Source organism: Nomascus leucogenys, chromosome 7b, assembly GCF_006542625.1.
Source record: "Nomascus leucogenys isolate Asia chromosome 7b, Asia_NLE_v1, whole genome shotgun sequence".
In the NCBI taxonomy this organism is placed as follows: Eukaryota; Metazoa; Chordata; class Mammalia; order Primates; family Hylobatidae; genus Nomascus; species Nomascus leucogenys.
Window position 1 is genome coordinate 58615905 of NC_044387.1, and position 9297 is coordinate 58625201.

Below are 9297 nucleotides of genomic sequence, written 5' to 3' on the forward strand. Positions count from 1 at the left end.
ATTAGGAAGGTTGCACATGGGAAGACGGGGAATAGAAATGGGGGGTGGGAATTAAAGAAAATAAATGAGAGAGGGACTTTGTATGGATCAATGATAATAACTCAATCCTCTATTTGACGAAGAAGAAGGAGAAGGAAGAGAAAGAAAAAGAAAGTGGGATAAAGGATGAGAAAGGGAGGAAAATAGAAAAAATTAGAGTATGACTCCAGGGTAGACCTGTTTTGTTGTTGCTGGGTTGGTTGGTTGGTTTGTCTGTTGTATTTTTCTTTTTTTTTTTTTTTGAGACGGAGTCTCGCTCTGTCGCCCAGGCTGGAGTACAGTGGCGCAATCTCTGCTCACTGCAAGCTCCGCCTCCCAGGTTCACGCCATTCTCCTGCCTCAGCCTCTTCGAGTAGCTGGGACTACAGGCGCCCGCCACCACGCCCGGCTAATTTTTTTTTTTTGTATTTTTAGTAGAGATGGGGTTTCACCGTGGTCTTGATCTCCTGACCTCGTGATCTGCCCGCCTCGGCCTCCCAAAGTGCTGGGATTACAAGCGTGAGCCACCGCGCCCAGCGTCTGTTGTATTTTTCATATGTTTCGCCATGTTGGCCAAGCTGGTCTCGAACTCCTAGCCTCAAGTGATCAACCCGCCTCGGCCTCCCAGAGTGCTGGGACTACAGGCGTGAGCCACCACGTCCAGCCCCCACATTGCGTCTGGGCTCCGTGGTAGACCTCCCAGACAGGGTGGCCGGGCAAAGGCGCTCCACACATCCCAGACGGGGCAGCTGGGCAGAGGCGCTCTTCACTTCCCAGACGGGGCGGCCGGACAGAGGCGCTCCTCACATCCCAGACGATGGGTGGCTGGGCAGAAGCACTCCTCACTTCCCAGACAGGGTGGCCGAGCAGAGGCGCTCCTCACTTCCCAGACGGGGTGGCCGGGCAGAGGCGCTCCTCACTTCCCAGACGGGGCGGCCGGGCAGAGGCGCTCCTCACTTCCCAGACGGGGCGGCCAGACAGAGGCACTCCTCACATCCCAGACGATGGGCGGCCGGGCAGAGGCGCTCCTCACTTCCCAGACGGGGCGGCCGGGCAGAGGCGCTCCTCACATCCCAGACGGGGCGGCCGGGCAGAGGCGCTCCTCACTTCTTCCCAGACAAGGTGGCCGGGCAGAGGCGCTCCTCACATCCCAGACGGGGCGGCCGGGCAGAGGCGCGCCTCACTTCTTCCCAGACAAGGTGGCCGGGCAGAGGCGCTCCTCACATCCCAGACGGGGCGGCCGGGCAGAGACCCTCCTCACTTCTTCCCAGACGGGGCGGCCGGGCAGAGACGCTCCTCACTTCTTCCCAGACGGGGCGGCCGGGCAGAGGCGCTCCTCACTTCTTCCCAGACAGGGCGGCCGGGCAGAGGCGCTCCTCACATCCCAGACGGGGTGGCCGGGCAGAAACGCTCCTCACTTCCCAGACGGGGCGGCCGGGCAGAGGCGCTCCTCACTTCCCAGATGGGGCGGCGGCCAGGCAGAGGCGCTCCTCATTTCCCAGACGATGGGCGACCAGGCAGAGAGGCTCCTCACATCCCAGACGATGGGCGGCCAGGCAGAGGCGCTCCCCACCTCCCAGACGGGGCGGCGGCCGGGCAGAGGCTGCAATCCTAGCACCCTGGGAGGCCAAGGCAGGCAGCTGGGAGGCGGAGGCTGCAGCAAGCCAAGACCACACCACCGCACTCCAGCCCGGGCAACACCGAGCACCGAGTGAGCGAGACTCCGTCTGCAGTCCCAGCACCTCGGGAGGCCGAGGCGGGCAGACCACTCGAGGTCAGGAGCTGGAGACCAGCCTGGCCAACATGGCGAAACCCCACCTCCAGCCAAAGGACCAAAACCCAGGCAGAGGTGGTGGCGTGTGGCTGCAATCCCAGGCAGCCTGCAGGCTGAGGCAGGGGAATCATGGGAGCCGGAAGCAGGGAGTCTGCATCGAGCCGAGAACACTCCAGCCTGGGCAACAGAGGGAAGGAAGGAAGGAAGGAAGGAAGGGAGGAAGGGAGGGAGGGAGGCCTCTAGTTCTTTTTTTTTGAGAGGGAGTCTCATCCTGTTGCCCAGACTGGAATGCAGTGATGCAATCTCGGCTCACTGCAACCTCAGCCCCCGTTTCAAGTGATTCCCCTGCCTCCATCTCCAAAGTAGCTGAGATTACAGGTGCATGTTACCACACCCAGCTAATTTTTGTATTTTTAGTAGAGACGAGGTTTCACCATGTTGGCCACTCTGGTCTTGACCTCCTGACCTCAAGTGATCCACCTGTCTTGGCCTCCCAGAGTGCTAAGATTATAAGCATGAGCCACTGTGCCCAGCCTCTTCTCTAGTTTCTTTTAGTTATGATATTAGGCTGTTAATTTGAGATCTTTCTAACTTTTTTTTTTTTTTTTTTTTTTTTTTTTGAGACGGAGTCTTGCTCTGTCGCCCAGGCTGGAGTGCAGTGGCGCAATCTCGGCTCACTGCAAGCTCTGCCTCCCGGGTTCACGCCATTCTCCTGCCTCAGCCTCTCCAAGTAGCTGGGACTACAGGCGCCCGCCACCACGCCCGGCTAATTTTTTGTATTTTTTAGTAGAGACGGGGTTTCACCGTGGTCTCGATCTCCTGACCTTGTGATCCGCCCGCCTCGGCCTCCCAAAGTGCTGGGATTACAAGCGTGAGCCACCACGCCCGGCCTTTCTTTTTTTTTTTTTTGAGGTGGAGTCTTGCTCGGTTGCCCAGGCTGGAGTGCAGTGGCACGATCTTGGCTCACCACAACCTCCGCCTCCTGGGTTCAAGCAATTTTCCTGCCTGAGCCTCCCGAGTAGCTGGGACTACAGGTGCGCGCCACCATGCCTGGCTAATTTTTGTATTTTTAGTAGAGACAGGGTTTCACTATGTTGACCAGGCTGGTCTCGAACTCCTGACCTCATGATCCCCCCACCTCAGCCTCCCAATGTGCTGGGATTACAGGTGTGAACCACCGTGCCCGGCAAGATCTTTCTAACTTTTTGATTTCGGTGTTTCGTGCTATAAATTTCCCTCTTAACACTGCCTTAGCTGTGTCCCAGAGATTCTAATATGTTATATCTTTGCTCTCATTAGTTTCAAAGAACTACTTGATTTCTGCCTTAATTTCATTACTTACACAAAAGTCATTCAGGAGCATGTAATTGTATGGCTTTGGGCAATTTTTAATATCTTGATTTCTGTTTTTATTGCATTGTGGTTCAAGAGTATGTTTGATATGATTTTGGTTCTTTTGCATTTGCTAAGGAATGTTTTATGTCCAATTGTGTGGTCAATTTTAGATTATGTTGCATGTGGTAATGAGAAGAATGTATATTCTGTTGTTTTTCAGAGGAGAGCTCTGTAGAGGTCTATCAGATCTATTTGGTCCAATGTTGTGTTCAGGTCCTGAATATCTTTGTTAAGTTTCTGTTTCGATGCTCTGTCTAATACTGTTAGTGAAGTGTTGAAGTCTCCTACTATTACTGTGTGGGAGTCTAAGTCTCTTTGAAGAGCCCTAATAACCTGCTTTATGAATCTGGGTGCTGCTGTGTTGGGTCATGTATATTTAAGACAGTTAGGTCTTCTTGTTGAATTGAACCCTTTACCACTATAACGTCCTTCGTCTTTTTTGACCTTTGTTGGTTTAAAGTCTGTTTTGTCTGAAATTAGGATTGCAACTCCTGCTTTTTTCTTTTTTTTTTTTTTTTTTTTTTTGAGACAGAGTCTCGCTCTGTCGCCCAGGCTGGAGTGCAGTGGCCCGATCTCGGCTCACTGCAAGCTCCGCATCCCGGGTTCACGCCATTCTCCTGCCTCAGCCTCTCCGAGTAGCTGGGACTACAGGCGCCCGCCACTACGCCCGGCTAATTTTTTGTATTTTTAGTAGAGACGGGGTTTCACCGTGGTCTCGATCTCCTGACCTCGTGATCTGCCCACCTCGGCCTCCCAAAGTGCTGGGATTACAAGTGTGAGCCACCGTGCCCGGCCACTCCTGCTTTTTTCTGATTTCCATTTGCTTGGTACTTTTTCCTCCATCCTTTTTTTTTTTTTTTTTTTTTTGAGGCTATGGATGAGATAGGTCTCTTGAAGACAGAATACCATTGAGTTTTGTTTTTTGATCCAGAAAAATATGGAACATTTCATGAATTTGCATCATCCTTGCACAGGGGCCATGCTAATCTTCTCTGTATCATTCCAATTTTAGTATATGTGCTGCTGAAGCAAGCACACCAAGCTCATTTTTATTTTTATTTTTTTTGTAGAGACAAGGTCTTGCTATGTTGCCCAGGCTGGTCTCCAACTCCTGGCCTGCAGTGATCTCCCTACTTTGGCCTCCCAAAGTGCTGGGAGTACAGGTGTGAGCCACCTTGTCCAACCCTTTCAAGTAACTTTTTTTTTTTTTTTTCCAGATACAGGGTTTCACTCCATTACCTATTCTGGAGTGCAGTGGCCCTGGTTCACTGCAACCTTGAATTCCTGGCCTTAAGCAATCCTCCCACCTCAGCCTCCCCAGTAGCTGGAAACACAGGCATGTGCCACCAGACCCAGCTAATTTTTTAATTTTTTTGTAGAGATAAGGTCTCCCTATATTGCCCAGGCTCTCAAACTCTTGGCCTCAAGCAGTTCTTCTACCTCAGCCTCCCAAAGTGTTGCGATTATACATGTCTGGCCTATTATTGACAAACTGTTATTTTATTAATTTTAGATGTTTAACTTTTAGTATTTTATTTTTGTTAAATGGTTCTCTTTTTTCCTTCCTTCCTTCCTCTCTTCCTTCCTTCCTTCCTTCCCTCCCTCTCTCCTTTCTATTTTTTTTCTTTTAAGACAAGGTCTTGTTCTGTTGCCCAGGCTGCAAAGATGCAATCTTGGCTCATTTCAACCTCTGCTTGCCAGTCTCAAGTGATTTCCCACCTCAATCTGCTGAGTAGCTGGGACTACAGGAACATGCTACCAAGACCAGTTGATTTTGGTATTTTTTGTAGAGATGGAGTTTTGCCATGTTGCCCAAGCTGATCCTGAACTCCTGGGCTCAAGTCATCCTCCCACCTCAACCTCCCAAAGTGCTGATATTACAGGCCTGAGCCACTGTGCCTGGCCTGCATGGTTCTTTTTCTAATTTATTTTTAAAATTTTATTCTTTTTTGTTTTTTCTTGTCTCTCTTAATTTGAACGTTTAATGAATTTATATTTTGAAAAAATAATAAAAACTTTTTTTTTTTTTTTTGAGATGGAGTCTCACTGTCTTCCAGGCTGGAGTGCAGTTGTGCTATCTCTGCTCATGGCAAGCTCCGCCTCCCGGGTTCACGTCATTCTCCTGCCTCAGCCTCCCGAGTAGCTGGGACCACAGGCGCCCGCCAACACGCCCGGTTAATTTTTTGTCTTTTTAGTAGAGACGGGGTTTCACCGTGTTAGCTAGGATGGTCTGGATCTCCTGACCTCATGATCCACCCGCCTCGGCCTCCCAAAGTGCTGGGATTACAGGCGTGAGCCACCGCGCCCGGCCAATAAAAACTTTTAATGCCACACAATTTTCACTGAGTACAGCTTTAGCAGCATTCCTATAGTTTTGGTATGAAGATTCATATGATTTAGATAATTGAAATTTCACTTTTTGGTTTTATTTATTTAGGAAAGTATTTCTTTTTTTTTTTTTTTTGAGATGGAGTCTCACTCTGTCACCCAGGCTGGAGTGCAGTGCCGCAATCTCTGCTCACTGCAACCTCCGCCTCCCGGGTTCACGCCATTCTCCTGCCTCAGCCTCCCAAGTGGCTGGGACTACAGGCACCCATCACCACACCCGGCTAGTTTTTTGTATTTTTGGTAGAGACGGGGTTTCACTGTGTTAGGCAGGATGGTCTCGATCTCCTGACCTTATGATCTGCTCGCCTCGGCCTCCCAAAGTGCTGGGATTACAGGCATGAGCCACCACACCAGGCCATATTTAGGAAAGTATTTCTTAATTTCTGGGCTATATTTCTCTGCGATATCTTTGTTGCTTATATTTAGTTTTACTGGATTATGTTCAGAAAATGTAGTTTATGTAATCTCTGTAATATTTGGAGTATTCGAAAGATTTTGGTTTTGTTTTTTCATCTTCAATTGTCCTCTTGTGCCTTTTTTTTTTTTTTTTTTTTTGAGATAGAGTCTCACTCTGTTGCCCAGGTGGGAGGGTGGTGGTATGATCTTGGCTCACTGCAACCTCCGCCTCCTGGGTTTAAACGATTCTCCTGCCTCAGCCTCCCAAGTAGCTAGGACTACAGGTGCCCACCACTGTGCTCATCTAATTTTTGGTATTTTTAGTAGAGACGGGGTTTCACCTTATTGGCCATGCTGGTCTCGAACCCTTGACTTAAGGTGATCTGTCCGCCTCGGCCTCCCAAAGTGCTGGGATTACGGGCGTGAGAAATAATTGTCTAATCCAAGGTCACAACAATTTATTGTTTTCTTCTATGAGTTTTACCTCTCTTTTTTTTTTTTTTTTTTGGATAGGGTCTCACTCTTTTGCCCAGGCTGGAGTGCAGTGGCTTGATCACAGCTCACTGCAGCCTCCACCTACCCAGCTCAATCAATCCTCCTGCCTCAGCCCCCCAAGTAGCTGAGACTACAGGCATGCACCACCATGCCTGCCTAATTTTTGTATTTTTGGTGGAGATGGGGTCTTGTCATTTTGCCCAGGCTGGTCTTGAACTCCTGAGCTCAAGTAGTAATCTACTTTCTCTATATATAGATTTAACTATTCTAGACATTTTATATAAATGATACTTCCAGCTTGAGTGACAGAATGAGACTGTGTCTCAAATAAATAAATAAATGATATCACACAATATGTGATCTTTGTGACTGACTTCTTTCACTCAGCATAATGTTTTTGCTGGGTGCAGTGGCTCACGCTTGTAATCCCAGCACTTTGGGAGGCTGGTGGGCGGATCACTTGAGGTCAGTAGTTCAAGAACAGCCCGACCAACATGGCAAAACCCCGTCTCTACTAAAAATACAAAAAAATTAGCTGGGCGTGGTGGTGGGCACCTGTAGTCCCAGCTACTCAGGAGGCTGAGGCACCAAAATCGCCTGAACCCGGGAGGTGAAGGTTGCAGTGAGCCGAGATCGTGCCAGTGCACTCCAGCCTGGGCAATAGAGCGACGCTCCATCTCGGGAAAAAAAAAAGTTTTTCAAGGTTCATACATGTTGTATGTAGTGTTAGTATTGTGTTCCTTTTTTTTTTTTTTTTTTTTTTTTTTTTTTTTTGAGACGGAGTCTAGCTCTGTCGCCCAGGCTAGAGTGCAGTGGCGCAATCTCGGCTCACTGCAAGCTCCGCCTCCCGGGTTCACGCCATTCTCCTGCCTCAGCCTCTCCGAGTAGCTGGGACTACAGGCGCCCGCCACCACGCCCGGCTAATTTTTTTGTATTTTTAGTAGAGACGGGGTTTCATCGTGGTCTCGATCTCCTGACCTCGTGATCCGCCCGCCTCGGCCTCCCAAAGTGCTGGGATTACAAGCGTGAGCCACCGCGCCCGGCCTGTGTTCCTTTTTTATGGTTGAATATTATTCCATTGTATGAGTATACCACATTTTATTTATTCATTCATCAGTTGACAGGCATTTGGGTTATTTCCACTTTTTACCTATTATGAATAATACTGCTTTCTTTTTGTTGCATTTATCTGGTATATCTTTGATGATCATCTAATTTCATTCTTTTGGCCAGGCGAAGTACCTCATTCCTGGAATCCTAGAACTTTGGGGGGCTGAGGTGGGTGAATCGCTTGAGGTCAGGAGTTTGAAACCAGCCTGGCTGGCATGGTGAAAACCTTGTCTCTACTAAAAAAAAAAGCAAACAATTAGCTGGGCCTGGTGGTGGGTGCCTGTAATCCCAGCTACTGGGAAGGCTGAGGCAGGAGAATCGCTTGAACCTGGGAGACAGAGGTTGCAGTGAGCTGAAATCGCGCCATTGCACTCCAGCCTGGGCGACAGAGTGAGACTGCGTCTCAAATTAATAATAATAGTTTCATTCTTTTGTTTTATCCTTTCTTTGTCACATTGTTTAGGTGTTTTTTTGTTTTTTTTCAAATCCAGCTAGAGGCTGAGCACAGTGGCTCATGCCTGTAATCCCAGCACTTTGGGAGGCGGAAGCAGGAGGATTGCTTGGGCTCAGAAGTTTGAAACCAGCCTGAGCAACAGGGATACCCTGTCTCTTCTTCTTAAAAAGATTTTAAAAATAAAATCCAGCTAGATTTTTTACAAGTCCAATTTGACAATCTCTGGTTTTGGAAGGGGAATTAGCCTGTTTATTGTGTGATAACAGGTATATTGGATATTATTTCTTTCATTCTATTTTATGCTTACTATTTTATTCTACTGTATTATTTCCTCTTTCTCTTTTGCTTACTTTTGGTACCTTAATCAAATTCTTCATCCCCCTTTTATTTTATTTATTTTTTTGAGACAAAGTCTCACTGTGTTGCCAAGGCTGGAGTGCAGTGGCACAATCTCGGCTCACTGCAACCTCTGCCTCCCAGGTCAAGCAAGTCTTCTGCCTCAGCCTCCTGGGTAGCTGGGATTATAGGTGCATGCCGGCATGCCCAGATACTTTTTATTTTTAGTAGAGACAGGTTTCACCATGTTGATCAGGCTGGTCTTGAACTCCTGACCTCAAGTGATCCTCCTGCCTCGGCCTCCCAAAGTGCTGGGATTACAGGTGTGAGCCACTGTGCCTGGCCTATCCCTCTATTATTTTAGAAGCTCTGCTATGTTTTATCAATTCCAACATAGCTACCTTCCCATTGCTAACATCATGATCAAATCTATATTTATCTGTTGACATATCACAAATAAAGACTAAACAGATCACAATTATTTTTCCATTCCCCCTACTCCCAACACCTCCATTTTGCTAAAGTAGATTAATATTTCTATGCTAGGGTTTTAATTGGGTTTCTCTTTAGTCCAGTTCTTCTGTTTCTTCTCTTAAGATACTTAGAACAATAATTCTGGGGTTTTGGACATTGTTGTAACTTTTTGTTAATACAAGTTTATTATATCCTTTAGCAGAGTAGTATTTTATTTTTACCCCAAAACGACTGCCCATGCCAAACACATTCATGATCTTGAATGAGCAGAATGTGTTCTGATATTTAAGAATAATTTTCTGGGCTGGGCGCGGTGGCTCACGCCTGTAATCCCAGCACTTTGGGAGGCCAAGGAGGGTGGATCACGAGGTCAGGAGATCGAGACCATCCTGGCCAACATGGTGAAACCCCGTCTCTACTAAAAATACAAAAAAATTAGCCAGGAATGGTGGCGGGC

At 48.1% G+C, this 9297-nt stretch overlaps 1 non-coding gene across 1 annotated transcript; it reads right to left on the reverse strand.

Moving 5' to 3' along the window:
- Positions 1-4118: 4118 nt before the first annotated feature.
- LOC115836225 lies at positions 4119-4223 on the reverse strand. The gene has a single exon (XR_004031190.1). It is a non-coding gene; the product is annotated as a U6 spliceosomal RNA (small nuclear RNA).
- Between the last annotated feature and the right edge of the window lie 5074 nt (positions 4224-9297).